Source organism: Melanotaenia boesemani, chromosome 10, assembly GCF_017639745.1.
Source record: "Melanotaenia boesemani isolate fMelBoe1 chromosome 10, fMelBoe1.pri, whole genome shotgun sequence".
NCBI classification, from domain to species: domain Eukaryota; kingdom Metazoa; phylum Chordata; class Actinopteri; order Atheriniformes; family Melanotaeniidae; genus Melanotaenia; species Melanotaenia boesemani.
Window position 1 is genome coordinate 11,357,600 of NC_055691.1, and position 21,210 is coordinate 11,378,809.

Here is a 21,210-nt window from a genome sequence, read left to right on the forward strand (position 1 = left end):
CTGAAGAAGAAGTTCCAGTGTGTGTTTGAGGGGATTGCTAAAGCTGGAAACCCAACCCTTCTGAACCAGATATACACAGAGCTCTACATCACAGAGGGAGGGACTGCAGAGGTCAATGATGAACATGAGGTCAGACAGATTGAAACAGCATCCAGGAAAACACACAGACCAGAAACATCCATCAGACATGAAGACATCTTTAAAGTCCCACCTGGAAGAGATGAACCAATCAGAACAGTGATGACGAAGGGAGTGGCTGGCATTGGGAAAACTGTCTTAACACAGAAGTTCACTCTGGACTGGGCTGAAGATAAAACCAACCAGGACATCCAGTTGACATTTCCACTGACTTTCAGAGAGCTGAATGTGCTGCAAGAGAAAAAGTTCAGCTTGGTGGAACTTGTTCATCACTTCTTTACTGAAACCAAAGAAGCAGGAATCTGCAGCTTTGAAGAGTTCCAGGTTGTCTTCATCTTGGACGGTCTGGATGAGAGTCGACTTCCTCTGGACTTCCACAACAATGAGACCCTGACTGATGTTACAGAGTCCACCTCAGTGGATGTGCTGCTGACTAACCTCATCAGGGGGAAACTGCTTCCCTCTGCTCGCCTCTGGATAACCACACGACCTGCAGCAGCCAATCAGATCCCTCCTGACTGTGTTGGCATGGTGACAGAGGTCAGAGGGTTTACTAACCCACAGAAGGAGGAGTACTTCAGGAAGAGGTTCAGAGATGAGGAGCAGGCCAGCAGGATCATCTCCCACATGAAGACATCCCGAAGCCTCCACATCATGTGCCACATCCCAGTCTTCTGCTGGATCACTGCTACAGTTCTGGAGGATGTGCTGAAAACCAGAGAGGAAGGAGAGCTGCCCAAGACCCTGACTGACATGTACATCCACTTCCTGGTGGTCCAGACCAAATTCAAGACGGTCAAGTATGATGGAGGAGCTGAAACAGATCTACACTGGAGTCCTGAGAACGGGAAGATGATCGAGTCTCTGGGAAAACTGGCATTTGATCAGCTGCAGAAAGGAAACCTGATCTTCTATGAATCAGACCTGACAGAGTGTGGCATCGATATCACAGCAGCCTCAGTTTACTCAGGAGTGTTCACACAGATCTTTAAAGAGGAGAGAGGACTGTACCAGGAGAAGCTGTTCAGCTTCGTCCATCTGAGTGTTCAGGAGTTTCTGGCTGCTCTTCATGTCCGTCTGACCTTCATCAAGTCTGGAGTCAACCTGCTGAAACAAGAACAAACAGTTTATGTTTTGTCTAAGTTATTAAATAAACCAGATCTACAACGTCTCCATCAGACAGCTGTGGATCAGGCCTTACAGAGTCCAAATGGACACCTGGACTTGTTCCTTCGCTTCCTCCTGGGTCTTTCACTGCAGACCAATCAAAGACTCCTACGAGGCCTGCTGACACAGACAGGAAGAAGCTCACTGAACAATCAGGAAACAGTTCAGTACATCAAGAAGAAGATCAGTGAGAATGTGTCTGCAGAGAGAAGCATCAATCTGTTCCACTGTCTGAATGAACTAAATGATGGTTCTCTAGTGGAGGAGGTCCAACGGTCCCTGAGATCAGGACGTCTCTCCGCATATAAACTGTCTCCTGCTCAGTGGTCGGCTCTGGCCTTCATCTTACTGTCATCAGAAGAAGATCTGGAGGTGTTTGACCTGCAGAAATACTCTCCTTCAGAGGAGGTTCTTCTGAGGCTGCTGCCAGTGGTCAAAGCCTCCTACAAAGCTCTGTAAGTACATATATAGCAGGATGTGGAGAAATATACTGCTGCTGTTTTATAGGACAGAATGTGACAGAGAACTACTTGTCTCATTATTTCCTCTTCAGACTGAGCAGCTGTTCCCTCACAGATGAAGGATGTTCAGCTCTGTCCTCAGTTCTCAGCTCCCAGTCCTCCAGGCTGAGAGAACTGGACCTGAGTATCCCCGACTCAGGAGTGAAGAAGCTGTCTGATGGACTGAAGAGTCCACACTGTAAACTGAAAACTCTCAGGTCAGATTTCTCTGCTGCTCTCACATGTTTTTCTACTTTTTTAGATCCTCTTTGCATGAAACATTTCCACCCAAAACCCAAAACTTTTTTCTTTGTGTGTTTGTAAAAAAAGAAAAGGATTTCTACAGCAGTGGGATGAAAACTATCTCCGTGCAGGGAAAACACATATTGGGTAGAAACCATGTAGTGTTCATGCCAGGCTTCTAGTGGGCAGTGAAACTTGGCAACGATACATCCAGGTGTGCACCACATCCTCATAAGACCCAAAAACACAACAACAGAATCACCTCAAACTCTGTTACCATGGAAATCGGAGACCAGAAGGCAACAAAGAGTTTCAATTTTACGGTCTCAGCATTGTGGTGTAAACAGGAGCTCATTTTCCTACCGTCTCTATGATGCAATAATCTCAAACATTTTCAGAAATTTGTTTAAAAAAATTAAATGAAACATCCCCAGATCTCCATCACTTCATTCTGATCACTGCTGCTCAGATAATTTTGGCTCATTTCATTTGGTTCAGAAGATATGTGTGCAGATCAGGTCCAGTCCAGTACTGAGTTTTGTTCAGGTTTATCCAGTTGTACTGACTGTGATTGGTGTGGATAAATGGGAGGACAGTGGAGTAAGAGGATCTGTGACAGCCACATGTTTCAGTCTTCTGACTTTTTCTTTCCTTTAACCAACAATCTTGATGATGGAGTCATGTTTGATATGTGAACATACTAATATGATGTATAATTTAACTGGAACCCTGTGATCAGACGGCTTTAGATGAAGTATCTGAAGCTCTTTGTGGAGAATATGTATTGATCTTGTGTCGGCTCAGAACTGCAGACCAGCATCATAGCCAGGTCTCAGTGTGGTCCAGTCTCATCAGAGACCGTCATCTTTGCCTTAGACCTGCTGAATGTCTCCCATTACCTTTTCTTAAACCTGGGACATTTTACAATGAGGTCCAGGAAAAGAGTTTATGAAAAGATGATTGGAGGTCTTTTTCTACTTTTACCAGACCCCTGCTGTCTCATACTTTATATCATAAATAAAAGAAGCACATTTGTGAAAGCAAGATATTTATGACAGGTGACTTTTAAAGATGTCTAATGTGGATTCCAAAGATCAAATAGGAATAAACATGAAACAGAGAACTAAACCATTCTGTACATCACTCAGTTTATTAACTGTCCAACAGAAGAAAAGATGATATGTTGGTTTTACTGAGGAAATGTGAATAAATTTTTCAATGATTCTCTCTGACTTTAAGTTAAATTGTACATGTGACTAAATCTGAAGACAAATCTTCATTTTTTTCTATATCTTCTCTTCAGACTGAGTGTCTGTGGGCTCTCAGAGGGAAACGTTGCAGCTGTGTCCTCATTTCTCAGCTGCCGGTCCTTCAGGCTGAAAAAGCTGCAGCTGAGTAGCAGCAACCTGCAGGATTCAGGAGTGAAGCTGCTGTCGAGTCTGCAGAGTCCACACAGTCAGCTGGAAACTCTCAGGTGAGCTTGTTTTCATATCGAGCAAAGTGGGATGAGATTTTATCATCAGACATCAGACGACCTTCATTAATCCACAGAGGGAAAGTTAGTTGTCCATCATTTTACATTTCAAGGCACAACAATGGATACATTTAGACTTAAATGCAGTGCGATCAGAACAAAAAGCATCAATAGAAGTGCAGTCATCAAGTCAGATAAAATAAAGGGATGAAAAAGGACTCATGCTAAACACTAAGGGAGCCTTAACACCAGAATATTCCAGGGGACTCAGTTTCCATTGAAACATTTCACACCTTCCTTTGGTTTGGTGCACTCAAAGAACTGGAAAAGAACTCTGAGATAATCATTTGCCCAGTGGATAAAGGAGGTGCAGTGGTGTTCTTAGACACTGAATATTACCATCAGAGAATGCTAGAACATCTAAATCAGGAGTTCCTAAAGTAGGGCCTGTTACATCTGGTCTGCCAATTAGATATCAAAACTATTTAGAGATCTGTCCAAAGATCAGCATGCTCCTCCCACCCTGCGGAAATATGGTATCGCAAAGGTGCGCAATCTGGCACCTTTGGCGTCCCTTTCCTCTGGGACCTTTTGCTACCTGCTCAGCTGGGGCCCACGGGGAACCGAGATAAAGTCTCCATTAAAAAACCTGGAAAAAATTCCACATTTTTGGCTGAAAACCCTGCCCCCTGCTGGCCTGGAGGCCAAACTGCTTGTAAAGAAGCAGTAAAAAAAAAAAAAAGTAATGGCACACGAATCCTGGGCCCCTGTTTCTATGGGTCTTTGATCCCCTCACCTTTAAACCACGGGGGTCTTGGGGGTCTTTGGCACCCGGTCAGGGTCCTCCGCTTTCTCGGGGGCCTCTCCCAGGGGGCTGGACTCCCCTGGCCCCGAGACATTTTTGAGTTGACTGCCTCTGAATCCACCCCTGACATACTGAGGTTGTTGGAGGTTTATGGTCTGAGATGCTTCCGAGTGTCTGCAGTCCTGAACTTGAGCCTTATTTTTTGGGGTCGGGATCCTGGCCCAAGGGCCCCTGCCTCTCTGGGCTAGCCCTCGGCCCGTCCCAAAGCCACCGGCCATGTCCCAAAAGTCCCTTCCCTCCTCGAGATACGGCCCCGAAAATGTGCGTGATCCAGCACCTTTGACGCCCCGTTTCTCGGGTGCCTTTGGCCCCCCAGGCCCCAATTCCCACGGGTCCTCAACACCCTTGAGGGGCCCCACCTGTGGACCCAGGACCCTCCCTTCATCCACCGATGCCCAAGTTTTTGCCTTAGCGACCACTGAAGCCGCTTAGCCCGCCGACACCCATCACCTGCCTCTGGAGTCCCACAGGCCAAAAAGGCCAGATAGGACTCCTTCTTCAGCTTGACGGCATCCCTTACTGCTGGTGTCCACCAACAAGTTTGGGGGTTACCGCCATGACAGGCCCCCACAACCTTACGGCCAAAGCTCCGGCTGGCCGCCCCGACAATAGAGGCACGGAACACAGCCCACTTGGACTATTGCTAATGTCCCCTGCCTCACCCGGGACATGGTGAAAGCTCTGCCGGAGATGGGAGTTGAAATTCTTTCTGACAGGGGACTCTGCCAGACATTCCCAGCAGACCCTCAAATACGTTTCTGGATACATTTCTTTTCTGACTAGTCAACCTCCAGCTGCTCCCATCATCTACTGTCTCTCCCAACTGTGAATTTCTCTTAATAAAGTATCTATCTATCTATCTATCTATCTATCTATCTATCTATCTATCTATCTATCTATCTATCTATCTATCTATCTATCTATCTTCCCACAGAACCACCATTAATGCCATTATTCTCAGAAAAAGGCTCTGTAACAGAGCCATTATCAAAAATCAACTCTTCTAACTTGGCAATACAAAGCATGTACTTAATCTCTTGGAAGCTGGTATTCTTAATCAGAACACAATATTTGTTTCTTCAGACGTGGAAAAGTTGTACAATTGCATTCAACATGAAGTGGCACTGAACTCTGTTGCTTATTATCCATCTCAAAGACAATCACAGAGTCCTCCAAACACATTCTTGTTGGAACTGTTACATCTAGTTCTGAGCCGCAATTATATGTAATAAGGTTTTAAGTGGTACTTAAAGTAAGCTGGAACAGCAATGGGGACAGCAGTGGCACGTTCTGTTGCTTGATTAGTTGTGGGTAAATGGGAAGAAGCTAGCATATATAATAAACAACCCATACTACCCAAAGGTGAAACTGTACAAACACTATATTGATGACGTCTTGCTGTTTTGGAAGGGCACACAGCATGAACTGGCTGACTTTGTAATTTATCTCAACAGGAGCTCAAGCTTTTTGAAATTCACTTGTAAATACAGCAATCAGCAAATAAACTATTTGGATCTAACATGATCAAGGTCACATTCGAATCTGTCCACACCTCTATATAAAGAAAGGATATGGAGCGTAATTCCCTCTTGCATGCTACAAAAAATCATCCTAAACAGCTAAAGGATAATCATCCTGTTTGGCTGACTCAGGTGTAATTGCTCAGATTCAGCTGAATTTTAGGTCCATAAGACTATCGTGGCCATTTGGTTTAAAGAAAGCCTACTCCACCAACATTATTCAAGAGAGCCATACATCATGCAGATATAACCTCCCGTATGGAACTTCTTTCATTTGTTCCAAGGACAAGGAATTCGGACTATGTCTGTTTTTCGACTGAATATAACCATTCTGCTTAAAAAAATAATAATAAAGAGACATTGATTGGCATGTATTTCAAGCAGAACAGACTTTTAAAGATCTTCCTCCAACAATCTTCACTTTCAGGAAAGCCCCTACAATAAAAAATGCGGTCATGTACAGAAACATGTCTCAAAAAAGAATAACATAGTTAACAACATTGGACATGTACAGATGTTGAAACTGTGCTTGTTGTAACAACAAAACAAACATTAAATCCTTTTGTCACCTACATACTGGGAAGAAAACTCCAATTAAAGAATTCTTCAACTGTAGATCTACACATGTGATCTACATGCTACTATGTCTCTGTGAGTTGGCATTTGTTGGACAAACCAAACAGCATCTGAAACAACACATATCAGAGCATAAAATAGTAGTCCACACAGGTAATATGGATTATGATATTGCTAAACATTATGCTGAAGCAAACAACATCTCACCATCTTCACTGAGATTCTGTGGTATTGAGTGTGTGTAGACATCAACAAGAGGAGGTGATCTTGTGAAGAAACTGGCCCAACAAGAGTTCAACTGGATATCTACAACAAATGCTGTAACACCAAAAGAACTTAATGATAATTTCAGACTTAGATGTTTTCTGGCTTGAGATTGTTCATTTCAGTGTTGCATTTCTAACAAAAGTGATATGTAACTGGGAGTGGTTTGTATGATGATTGGACAATGACTAATTTGTTGAAGCTGACACCTGTATCGCATTTAGACGTGTTGTGTTTATTCTGTGACTGACCTTGTCAGAATTGAAGATGCTCTGATGAAGGCTCTGTGCTGAAATGCATAAGCATAATTTTATCTGTGATTTGAGCCAAATAAACTACTCTGAGTATTTTTTTCTTCTTCATCTGGATACTGAGATGTGCATTATTTTTTAATTAATTAATTAATTTTTTTTTGCAAATGTGCAAATACTAAACCACTTAAGAAAATAACTTATAGAAATAGATATTAAAAAAGCTGATTTACCTCCACAGATGCTCTTTCAGTCTACATCCAATATGAGGATTGATTCATTTTGATCACATATATTTTTATTTTTGTATTTTTCTCTAACTGTCTCTTCAGGCTGTGTATGTGTGGTCTCTCAGAGAGAAGCTGTGAAGCTCTGTCCTCAGTTCTCAGCTCCCAGTCCTCCAGTCTGACAGAACTGGACCTGAGTAACAACGACCTGCAGGACTCAGGAGTGAAGCAGCTGTCTGCTGGACTGAAGAGTCCAAACTGCAAACTGGAAACTCTCAGGTCAGGATTCATCACACTGAGTGTTTAAATGAATTTTCATTAATGAACAACAGAACACCTGTAGAAGGTGTTTGTATGACTGTCAGTCTGTATAAGAGAAGAGAAGAGAAGAGAAGAGAAGAAAAGAGAAGAGAAGAACAGGAAGTGTATAGATGTACATGGTGGCTGTAGGCTGATGATAGTGGTAAGAGACGTGGGGGAGGAGCAGTATACAGGTGGGGCAGACGATGGGGGGTGCAGCAGGGAGGCCTGGACAGGGGGAAGGGCAGATGGATAATCAAATCTATTGAAGAATAGATTGAGGTCATTAGCCCATCGTCGATCCCCCTGGGTTCCTTGAGGCCAGAGATGGTTTTAAGGCCTCTCCAGATTTCACTGACGTTGTTCTGCTGCAGCTGATTCTCCATCTTTGTTCTGTAGTTATTCTTTCCCTCCCTGATCTTCCTCCTCAGTTCTCTCTGCACAATTTTCAGCTCTTCTTTATTTCCTGACCTAAAGGTCTTCTCCTTCAGGAGAGCCTTTAATGTCAGGCATAATCCAGGGTTTATTGTTGGAAAAACAGCGTTTTCCACACAGAAGTTGATGTAGTCCATTATACAGTGTGTAAGGCTGTCAATGTCCTCCCCCTGAGCATTGCAGAAAACATCCCACACAGTTAATTCAAAACAGTCCTTCAAGGCCTTCTCAGCCTCTTTGGACCATCTTTTCACTGTGCGAAAGACAGCTGGCTACCTGTGTACAAGAGGTTGGCACATGGGCAGCAGGTGCACCAGGTTCTGATCGGATCTTCGGGTTATATGTCTCCTTGGTGTTGGCATAAAATAAATCCAATATTTTATCATGTCTGGTGTGACATGAAACATATTGAGGGAAAGTGGGCAGAGTGGACGATGGAGAGGCATGATTAAAGTCACCAGGAATAAGGAGGGCATTCGGGCATTGTGTGTGCAGCTTGCTTGTGGCTGAGTGAAGGGCATCAAGGGCCACATCACTATTAGCCGAGGTGGGAACATACGTTGCTATTGCGATGACATGCGAGAATTCCCTCAGCAGGTAAACAGGCCTCATGCTAACGGCTAACAGCTCAATGCCCTTATTGTAGAGTTGTTCTTTAATAGTGATGTGTCCAGAGTTACACCATCTATCATTAACAAATACTGCCAGACCTACACCCGTCCTCTTACCACGCTCCTTTGTCCTGTCCACCCATAGTATCTTGAAGCCGTCCAGCATGATGTTAGTGTCCAGTGTTAGTGCAGTTTGTAAAACAGCATGATGCAACACTCTTGGTAATCCCTCTGGTGCCTGGTCAGGGCCGCTAACTTGTCCATGTTATTGGGAAGAGATCTTACATTCCCCATAATGATCGACGGGAGAGCAGGTCTATAACATCTCTTCCTAGCCCTTACACGACATCCCCTTCTCCTTCTCCTTAGCTCAGGAGGAACGTTGGATCTCTTTCTGGGTATTAGTGCCTTTGTGTTTCCACAGCTGATCTCTGGTCTAAACAATGGAGCCATGGCTACGTGCATGCTCCCTGCAGAAACCAGTAAAAGGACCAGCGCAAATAAGTTTGATGTCCAGAGTGGACAAACACAAAAATTTATTTAAATTATAAAAAACTAGAGGAAAAGCTTGACGGTGAGCAGGAGCTGCTGTAACAGTCTGCCACTCGTATGGCCCCCGGAACAGAATCTTACACCGTCTTACACCACAGAAACTGAACCTGAACTTGTAACCTGTCCTGCACCCTGAAGGTGAAAGAATGTCTGAAGTCTTCTATTTCTGTTTTATTTTCACTATTTTACAAAACACAAACTTCTACATCCACTTAAAAAACAACAATTAATAAAACATTGGAGAACTATTGGGGGGATGGGGTCTGAATCTACACACAGTTTTCTGCATCTGACACTTGAAATTACAAATGCTTCAGTTCCTGTAGTGTCTCTGCTGAAACCTGAAAATTTGTCACAAACTCAGTCATGAAGTAATAAACGTGGAAACATGAAGACACAAAGCCAGTAATGTCAGACAGGTCCTGTTTCTCTGAGCATCTGATGACATTCAGCTCTAGTTTCACAGCAGTTCTCTCAGAATTTCTTCATGTGTGTTGTTTTCTGCAGCCTGTCAGGATGTCTGATCACAGAGGAAGGCTGTGCTTCTCTGGCCTCAGCTCTGACCTCCAACCCCTCCCATTTGAGAGAGCTGGACCTGAGATACAACCATCCAAGAGAGTCAGGAGTGAAGCTGCTGATGGCTGCACTGAAGGATCCACACAGACTCAGGTATGGAGAGGCTGCTGCAGGCAGAGCATTTTTGAACATTGGCATACAGAGAGCACAATATACAAGGATGACATGACTGAAGAGTAAAAAGCTGTATGCGAACAGCCCAAAACACCCACCCAAACACCCTTGTAAGCAAACCAACACCCACACACACAGATTCACACAACCCCCCAAAAATAAATAAATTAAAGAAATTAATAAAAACAAGTAAACAAGAAATAAATAATAAACAGATAAGTAAACAGATAAAATAAATTTAAAAAAATTCATAGAACTTTCTCTGCTCAACCTCTAATTCACAAGTGTAATCAAGAGACTCTGTAGCTGTAGAAAAGGGTGCCAAGTGGCATTAAATAATTTCACAGAGCCCTTAAGCGAGAACCTGAAGGTTAGGGTTGTATGTAGGATTCTAAATGAAACAACACACTTCAACACTTTAGGTAAGTCCATTGTAGTGAGGGGAGCACCCACAGGCCAAGCTTAATGTACCAAAAATATCAGACTAGAATGACATCAGTTTAGAACAAGACCAGAACATGTGCACATGATTGGCCAGGGGATCCTTGCAACCCAAATTGTCACAGCGGCTGGAGTTACCCATTTTTGAAGAATAAAATTGAGAATCCACTGCACTAAGGTGCTACATGTAACATCAGTATTAAGTAGTAGTGGAAAAAACTGCCTTAATGGCTCCTATGCAGCAACACATCTAAATCAAAAATAGGGCAGCAGAGTACAACAATATTAAACCAAAGAGGTACAGTTTTAGCTACTGTATGGTAAAATGTAAAATAAAATAGGACACAAAAAAAACATACAGTAGCCTTATTACAAAGCGCTGCACATGCTGCGTGAAAACAGCCCTTAAAAGAAATAAGAGACAGCAAAGGGCGATAGTACTAGCTATTTAACTAAAAATACTGTCACAAATGCAGCTGCACAGTGATACGCAAAGATGTGTTTAATCTATTTCTTGCGTACTTCCATCCAACAGAAATCAGTGGTCAGCAGGCTCCAAGTCCACCCTGACCAGGACAGGACGACAGGCGATAACGTCCTTAGCCTCCCTCAAAGAAGGCAGTCATTTATTCAAGCCGTTTTCTGTAACAATGAACAGTTTAGCTGGATAACTTAGAGCTGTCTTGATATTTGGTAAGTCGCTTCAAAACGTTTGGACAGTAGTCCTTAAAGATGTGTAGGGGAGAGTCTTTATATTTCAGCTTACTCTGCAGTCTTTGGGCCACACGCACCACCTGCTTCCAGTTCTGAAATATGGAAACATGTAACCACAGACCGTAGTGGCTGTGAGGGGCTTGGTTTAGCAGCCAGGGTGTGATGGGCCCTATCCAGTTCAGACAGTGAAGTCAAAATATCATCCCCAAGCACCTCAAAAAACAACCGAGAGAAAAAATCCAGGTGACTGGGGCCCTTGATGTTCTCCGGCAGGCCGACAATAGAGCCCTAATCCGGCTTTAAAAGTTAGGCGCGTCAAGGCCCGAGCCCGACAGATTTCACCCGAGCCCGACATTTTGTTTGACAGCTTTTTAAAAACCCAAACCTGTTTACAGCCCGACATTATTCAAATGTGCACTGCATGCATGCACACAACTTTTTTGCCTTTTGTCAATAATGAGTCATTCATACATTTTAACATAATTTATTCATGACTAACATAAAGTTGGAACAAAAAACATATTACTGATCTGGCTAATTTTGCAAGTTTCGGGTAGGATGGTTTGTTGATCTTCCACCAGTCAAGAACACCCATTTCATTTTCCATGACAGCCATTTCAATGTAGCGAGTGACCTCGTCATCTTCCCAGTCAGCTTGCTGTACATTTTCCCAATCTGCAAAATTTGCTCTTTTTGCCGGAGGAGGAGTGAGTTGAACTCTGGGGGTGGAGGGCTCTGGGTCTCGACTCTCCACATCTGGTGAACCTGCAACCATGACTTGGGATGAACATGTACAGCATTTCTGTCTGAGTGTGACAACATTCTTAGCTGGTTAAATTTTGGCCAGAGTTATGTTGTGATCTTGTGGATGTCCTGTATTATCACTCTACGCGTGAGCCACTCTTCGTGCCGTTTACGCACGATGGCTTGTTGAGGGGAGTCCAGGGCATTGGGCTGACACTGGTGTTTTCAGTTTCTCCCACCAAAGACACACGCGATTAAGTGTTGGATACTTGTCTCCCTCAAGTTCCCGCTGTGCTTCATAAAAGGGCTTCAAAAAGTCTATCCAAAAAGCCCAGTGTGTCCGGTGCTATTTTTTCAATGCACACGCTCTTCCTGTTCCAGCTTTTCGTGGAGCTCGTGATAAATGGCCTGTATAGAACTCAGCATGAGGTAAACTGTACTGAACCGAGTGTCGCCCATTTGCAGCAATGTTGTTGACAACTTCACAGCCAGTCCAGACTGTTTAACGTACCTCACTAATGATTTAGCTGCAGAAATGGTATCTCCTATGTCTGGAGCACCGTCGGCTTTGGATAACTCGGAATTGTCGAGTCCATGGCGCAGTACTGTATTAATGACATGGTCAATGCAGTCCAGTCTCTGGTATGGCCGCAGAGCTAATTTAATATTTGCCCCTTCATTGGTCACCCATACAATTTTGCTGAGAGAAGAAGCATCAAGGCCATACTTTGTCACCAGTAGTTTCAATATTTCCCGTCTGATATTTTCTCCAGTCTTTGCCTCTTCCAAAGGGGTCATTGTAGTTGTCAGGGTTTTATTCACCAGCTTCATATCCTCACTTATGAAATGGCATGTGATTGTCAAATAACTAATTTTCCGAAAATCCTCTGTCCACATGTCTGTGGTCATTGCTATTGTACCATCCTTCAACAAAGACTTAAGTCTCTGTTCTAAAGCTTCTGTCTTTTTCTCTGCCATGTCAGTGCACATCTTTGCAACTGTCACGTCACGGGGAATAACAGAGTTTACTGGTACTTTCCCATATGCAACCACAACATTTATTAGCTCTTGCGCCAGCTCTTCATTTACGATATTAAAAGGCCTAATGTCTTTACAGCAAAAGCTGACACACTTCTCTGTCACTGTTTGTTTCACCTTTGCAGGGATAGGTTTTGATGCTGTAACAAACAATGTGATTTTATGTTGATCCTGAGCACTGGCAGGTGTTGAACAGCTTCAATCAACGTGCCTTTTCAGCGATGAATTCCCTGTCGTTTTGCTGTCATATTTCAACAGAATGTCGCATCTTTTGCATTTCACATAACCCGCTGGCTCATTACTGTCGTTATACACATGGTCAAAACTTTTCCACACCTCAGACTTTGCTTTCACTGCAGGTGGAATCAAAACATAATTGCCAGAGGCTAAACTCTGTTTCACCACCTCAGCATCCATTTCCGCATCTCCCTCACACTAACTGAAACTCATCATCTGACCACTCATTTACCGCGCAAGCCCGAGTCCGACCTGAGCCCATGTAAAATGAGAGAAATTAAGCCTGAACCTGACACAACCCGTCAGGTCCCGTCGGGTCCCAACGGGTTCGGGCATAGATCTTGAGCTCTAGCCCACAATCTGAACACTGTTACGCCGGCCTCTGCCCTCAAGGTCTGTTAGCTTAGCCTTCAACTTAGCATTGTCCGCTAGCAATAGCTATAAACTTAGACTAGACATCATGCCAGTCGATGTCAGCAGAGTCTGTAAACTCCTCCAGTTTGGCAATACATTGTTGGTGGTCATTAACTGTGGTCTGAAAATTGATCAATTGAGATTCAAGTTTGGAGTATGTCTCCTCAAACTCCACCAGAAGCACCTCTTTGTACTCTGCTTGGTTTGTTGTTAGCAGCACCATAATGGAGCCAGTAAGGTACTCCCGTTCGTGTTCATCTTTTTCTATTTCTTAGACATTTTCAAACATAAAGATGCACTGCACAACACAGTTAAAGCATCTCTGCACAAATATCAAATTGAAAAGACATAATGACTGCAGAAGTCATAAAGACAGAGAGCACGAACTACTGCAACCACTCCATTCAGCTGCTAGAGTGGAAGTCTCAGACTTCCAGCTGTTTAAGAGACAGGAAGCATCCCATGATGCATCTGTACATGTGTGATCATATATGTTTGAGGCTGTGTGTCCATCTGCTGCAGATAAAGCAGGACCTCCTGGTCCTCATAGTCCTGATGCTGCTCCTGTTCTCTCATTTCTAATCTAATCTTTTCTTTGGATTCCAAACGTTGTTCTGAACTTTCACAGCTGATCAGCTCTCTGACTGCTTTCATTCATCACTTTTTGTTCTGATGCTGGTTCCAGAACTGAGATAAGTACATTAACCAGGTTTCATTTTCTCTCTTTAACTGATGAAAGTCTCAGTTTCAGCATCTTCTGCTGCTTTCATTGTCATGTCTGTTCAGGTTTTCTCTGGAAATGACTTACTAAGGGAGTGTCTGCATCCATTCATGGCTGAAGATGAGAGTAAAATCAGGATGGTTTCCAGCAGTCAGATTCTCCAACGATGAGGATTTCTAAAAGAGAAGAATGTTCACATGGCTTCATAAATCTGAATCTTTCTCAGGGTAGAACAAAATGTGTATGAGAGCCATGTAATGTCCATGTTAGCATGACGGTGCTGCTCTGACCCCCCTCCTCCTTTCAGGGTGGAGCCTGCTGGAGAACCATGGTTGAGACCAGGAGGTGTGAGGAAGTGTAAGTGTGTTTTTCATTGGATTCATCACATTCAACCATCTTCACACTGTCCCATCACTCATTCATCAGTCAGCATCAAAGTGTCAATCGATCAATAACTGCAGCTGGATTGTGTTTGTTCTCTCCATCAGATTCCTGTCCACTCACTATCGACACAAACACAGTGGACAGAAGACTCAATCTGTCGGACAACAACAGGAAGGTGACACGTGTGGAGGAGCTTCATTCATATCCTGATCATCCAGAGAGATTTAACTGTCTTCAGCTGCTGTGTGGAAATGTTCTGACTGGTCGCTGCTACTGGGAGGTTGAGTGGAGAGGAGATGTTTATATATCAGTGAGTTACAGAGGAATCAGGAGGAGCGGAGACAGCAATGACTGTTGGTTTGGATTCAATGATCAGTCCTGGAGTATGAGATGTTCTGATGATGAAGGTTACTCTGTCTGGCACAATTACAGAAAAACACCCATCTCCTCTTCCTCCTCCTCCTCCTCTGTCTCTAACAGAGTAGCAGTGTATGTGGACTGTCCTGCTGGCTCTCTGTCCTTCTACAGAGTCTCCTCTGACTCACTGGTTCACCTCCACACCTTCATCACCACATTCACTCATCCTGTCTGTGCTGGATTTGGGTTCAGGTTCTGGTCACCTGGTTCCAGGTCTGGTTCCTGGTCTGGTTCCTGGGTGTCTCTGTGTCGAGTGTAAAGAGTTTGATCGTGTCGGAGAAACTCTGACTGGTGAACAGATATTTCAGTCTGTAAATGTCTGTCTCTTTCACTCAGAAACATCTTTTCAGATTCAGTTTCTGTGTGAAACTCTTCTAAATGATTCCTTGGAAACTTCTTCCTCTTCCAGTCCTTTAAAGATGGAAGCTGTGCTTCTTCCAGAATCCACATGTTGTTTTCAGTCAAAGCTTCACACTGAATATCAGGATGTTATTCACTACAATCTTCATTTTTAATTCTGTCTCCAAATGTTTGACTTTATATCTGAAATGTTGAGTCTTCATGTACTTTTACAATCTACACCTTGATGAACAACGACTGTTGTACGAAGTACAGTTGTTTGAGGGCGAGCCTCAGAGAACAGGATTGCTGGTTGAGGCGACAGATTATGGCCATCATTCTGGTTAGAGAATCAAGGCACTTGGAAAAAGATCTGTTTGTCTTCTTTTGTAAAGATTGTTGGACTTTACATTATTGCACAGCTGATGTATTTATGTATGCATGTATGGTCTGAAAAGAAAGCCAATAAAATGTATTACAAAATTCTCAGCATATTATTCAGCAGTTCAATCAATTAACATCACTAAATAAACTGCTATATGAGCACATGATTTCAATATAAACCAGTAATATCCCTAACTAATGTGCAAACTGGTACTTAAACATAATATAACAGCACAGATGCAACATTAGTGGTGAACAGTACACTTTCCAACATCAATATTAGCAGAAGCTGTCAGGATTATATTTTACTGTTATTTTGTCATGTTCTGTTTCTGCTACTTGTGATTCAGAGATCCTACTGGGCATGGTGGTGGTGGTGCTAATTGGACATTCTCCTCACCTGGTGGTAATGGGAGATGCCACTCACCAGCTGCTGTTTGGCTTTGTCAGCCTACATAAGAGCCAGTGTGCAGTCTACTCGTCGCCAGATCGTTGCCTTACCCTAGTGGTAAAACACCAGCTATTAAGAGATTCTTTTGAGTTTTTGTGTACAGTCTGACTCGTAACATTTTTGTCCTGTCTACCCACCACAAACATTCTGGTCTGCTGCCCTGCCACCACTCCTGTGTAACCTGGGTGCTAACAGCAGTACTCCCTTGCGTGTATTTGCTACTCCCCAGTGTGTACTGTCGTATACGTGGTTACGTAGTTCCCTTTTTTTTTTTTTTTTTTTTTCCCTGTCCTGTCCAGCATCCTAACATACAGAACGGTGGTCTGTGTGCCATATTTTGCTTGACAGATTTGCTCTACCAAGGGAGACATGTTATATACATGGCTGCCCTTGATATTTTTATTTTAATCTTATTTTCTTTAGTCTTATATGTCAGTGCCGAACCTGACAGGGAGATAGAGGAAGAGAGAGAGAGAAAAAAAGGGAGAAAAGGACAGGATTAAAATGTGGAAATAACAGTTGTCTATGCTGCCCAGAACATATCACAAAAAAAAAACAAACAACAATATAAACTACCACAGTACTACATGATACCGAAAGAAAGATAGGATGATGATGATATAAAAAATTACAATAGTCATCAAACGTACCTGCAGATAAACGTACCAACACACAAACATCAGCTACATCTAGTGAGAAGCGGATGGAGAGACGAGCACGTTTGTGAGCATGCACGTGTTAACATGCATGTGTGGCCATGCAACAAGGAGGAAATATGTACCCGCAAGGGGGCCGCGATCATGCCGCACCCCGAAGCATCAGCGGGGGACGGGGGGAGCCCGAGGCCCCAAAGGCCAAGCAGGTCCACAGAGTACCAAGCCCGGGACAGCCAAAGCAGACAGAGCAGCGGCCCACCCGGACCAGAGCAGAGGGGCCCCCAGACCGGAACCCCCAGCGCGATGGGGCAGGTGCACCGGGCAGCCCAGGGCGATGGCGAGCAGGCCCAGCGGGCACCGGGCGCTGCGGTGCGGGCCGCACGGAGGGCAGGCGCCCCACAGGCCCAAGGGCCACCCATTCCCCCCAGCAAAGCCCCACCCAGGAACCCGACGGGGCCCGACTGCCCCAAGCAAAACCACAGTGGGCCACGCCAACCCAACACCACGGCTAGGCACCCCAGGGACAAGAACATGTCTGCAGGTCCCCCCCCCCCTCCCAAAAAAAAAAAAAAAAAAAAAAAAAACCCTCTTTACCCCAACCCTTACCCATTCATCCCCCACCCCTCCCCGCCCCCCTCCCACCCCCACCAGGGGCAGCCCAGGGAGTCTAGGGCCTGGTGGGCCCCAGACCCGACCCTCTCCACATACACACACCCACACAACCACATACATTCTCCCTGGGGTCTCACCAGCCCCCCGATGCAGCATCGAGGGCAGCCCCCAGGGCAGATGGCGCCCAGTAGCACCCCGCACAGGACTCCAGGCAGGCACCGAAACTCCACCCCCCGCAGCCCCGAGCGCATCCCAGGACACGAGGGCGTAGGAAGACCCCCGCCCTATGTGTAGTGTGTATGATGTGGGGTGGCGGGGGAGAAGAGGGGCTAGGGGAGGGGCATAACTGGGAGAGAAATCCCCGTCCCAGCCAGGCCCGGGGAGGGGCACAACTGGGAGAGAGATCCCCGTCCCAGGCAGCCAACTCCTCAGCTGGCCGCTGTAGGCGCCCCTGCCTCCCCAAGACCACCCGAGGGGAGAGGGGCAAAGGCCTGGCCCAGCCAAGAGCCCAACGCATGAGCACCCTGGACGCCCACCCACCCCCGGCAGCCCACGCCACCACACCAGGGGACCAGAGAGCCCCAGGTTGCACACACGTATCCTGGTCAGGCAGTCGAGCAGACTCCACCCCCATGAGCCCTAATCCCCCCCACTGCCCACCAGGACCCCCGCCGCCCCCCTTTCCCCTACCCCTCCCTTAGACCCAACGGACACATTGTAATCCCAAGGGTACCTGACCGGCATCGGATTAGCCCAACCCCGATGGCACGCCCAGGGCGACCAAGCCCCCCCGAGGCCCAGGAAGGGCCCACCGAGCTGGAGGGAGGAAGCCTCCCCCCCCCCCCCGCAACCCGGCCGCCCAGCCCCAGGCCAGCCCCCTAACCGCCCCGAACCCCCCGGTCGCCCCCGGCCCGCCCCCAGTGAGCACCAGCCCCCAGGCCCCCAAGGCCCCGGATCCAGTCAGCCACACCGTCCCCTACCCAATGCCCCCCCCCCCGACCATCGACCCAGAGAAACGGTCAGGGCCGATGGACCCCCAAGGCCCCCCAGCCAGCCTCACCCCCGACCCCCACAGAACGACTAGACCCCAGCACCCCTTCCCACTACGTGATGTGACTAATCAGCGGGGTCCAGGGAGACTGAGAGTTAACTGATTGGTGTTTAATGGATGCCGATACAGTCGCTAGACTGATGTGATCCAACAGGAGATTTCTGTACTGGTTAATATTTAGATTGTTTTTAGACTTCCAGATCACTAGAATAGTTTTCTTTGCGATAGATAAGGCCGTGAGGACCATATGTGCTTTGTTAGTGTCTATATTAATGTCACTTAGGTCACCCAGTAAACAAAGTTTTGGACATGCAGGAATGTTACATCTAACCCATGTTGATAAATCCTCACAAACCTTATTCCAGAACTTCTGGACAGGTGCACAAAGCCATAAAGCGTGTAAGTAATCATCTGCTATGTCACCTGTGCACTGTGTGCAGATATCTGAGTGATTAAGACCCATCTTGAACATCCTTTGTCCTGTATAATGCGTTCTATGGAGGACTTTGTATTGTATGAGTTGTAAATTTGGGCTGTCTGTCATATTAAAGGCATTAAGACATATTTGTGGCCAAAATGGTTGACTAGGATTGATGGATAAATCTATCTCCCATTTTGAAGTAGGTAGGGAATTAGAGTCATCTATTTTTAACATTAATCTGTATATTTTTTTAAGTAATTTGGGGGTACAGAGGTCCATAAAATCTACTATTGGAGGAAGTTCCAGGTCTGTTCGGTGAAGGGGGAATTTTGTGTGTATTACGGTTGATATTCTAAGAATCTGTTGCTGTTAATCCCATATTGTGATGAGAGTGTATTAAAAGATAAAATGTTTCTGTTATGGATAATATGTTCCAAGTATTTAATTCCTTTGTTAATCCATTGGTTAAAGTTTAGCATATTTTTGTTTAGTAGAATATCAGGATTGTTCCAGATGGGTGTGAGTTTACATGGTATTACTGAGGAGTTGGTTTTTTTGAGAAATTCCCACCAGGCTGTCAGAGAAGTGCTGATGTTGACACTTTTAAAGCACTTTTGCTTTTTTATACTTAAGCTGAAAAAAGGAAGATCAGAAATTTCCAAATTGTCACAAAAGGTTTGTTCTATGTCTATCCACAGGTCATCTAGTGGACTAGGTTTGAGCCATTTTAGGACATATTGCAATCTATTAGCTAGGAAGTAATGTTGAAAGTTAGGCAGGTCTAATCCTCCTCTATCTTTCGGCTTCTGTAAAGTTTTTAAACTGATCCGGGGTGGTTTATTTTTCCAGAGAAATCGGGAGATGTGTGATTCTAGCAATTTAAACCAGGTAGAGGGGGGTTTCATAGGAATCATAGAAAACAAATAGTTGATTTTGGGTAGAACTATCATTTTTATGGTGGCAACTCTCCCCATGAGTGAAATGGGTAGAGATTTCCAGCAAGCAAGATCATCTTCTATAGTCTTAAGAAGGTGAGTGTGATTAAGTTTTGTTAGTTCTGAGAGCCTGGAGGGAATATTTACACCCAGGTATCTAATGTTACCTGATTTTAAGATGATGCTGGGTAGATTTTGAAAGCTACAATTGATGGGTAGAACTGTACTCTTAGACCAGTTAATGGAGTAGTCCGACAGTGATGAGAATTTATTAATTAGTGAGATTGTTTCAGATAGAGAGGATTGTGAGTTCTGGAGGAATAGTAAAACGTCATCAGCATAAAGACTTATTTTATGAAATATACTTTTGGACTGAATGCCTTTAATAGCTTTATTTTGTCTAATTGCAGCGGCTAGCAGTTCAATAAATATAGCAAAAAGTGAGGGAGATAGTGGACAACCTTGTCTGGTACCCCTTTGTAGATTAAATCTTGGAGAGGTTTGGTCATTTGTTCTAACACTCGCATTAGGAGAACTGTATAAGATTTTAATCCAGTTAATGAAAGATGGTCCAAAGCTGAATCTGTTTAGAGTAGCTAGTAAATATTTCCAGTTAACACGATCAAAAGCTTTCTCTGCATCTAAAGAAACTATTATTGTTTCCAGGTTATTGATGGTAGAATAATCTATTATATTAATTAGCCTCCGCATGTTAACAGAAGAATATCTGCCCTTTATAAAGCCTGTTTGATCAGGATGTATAATGAGAGGAGTTACTTTCTCTAATCTTCCAGCTAATGCTTTGCAAATTATTTTAAGGTCCGCATTTATCAGTGATATGGGTCTGTAGCTAGATGGTATTGTGGGGTCTTTACCTGGTCTTAATAGTACAGTAATGGTGGCAGAGTTTATGTTTGGGGGTAAGTAACCATTTTCCTTTATTTATGTCACCATTTTGAAAAATGTTGGGGCCAGTGTTGACCGGAATTCTTTATAGAACTCTGCTGTGAAGCCATCCGGACCTGGGGCTTTTTTACAGGGCATATGTTTAAGGGCTTCATGTAGCGCCTCCACTGTGAGGGGGGAATCTAAGGCCGTGACTTGTTCCTGCTGTAAACCTGGAAGATCTATATTGTTAAGAAAATGATGGATATCATTGTCTGATGGATCTAAGTGTGATGTATACAGAGTTTTATAGAAATCTCTAAAGATGTTGTTTATTGCATCTGGGTCATGCGTAATATTACCTATTGAATCTTTAACAGCCGATATGGTAGATTTTTTCTTATTTATTTTTAACTGGGTAGCTAAAAATCTTCCGGATTTATTACTGTGTTCAAATGTCTCCAAGCGTAATCTTTGCACCAGAAATTCTGTTCTCTTGTTGAGTATTTCATTTAATTCCAGTCTAGCCTTCCTTATTTGGTTCATCGTTGGT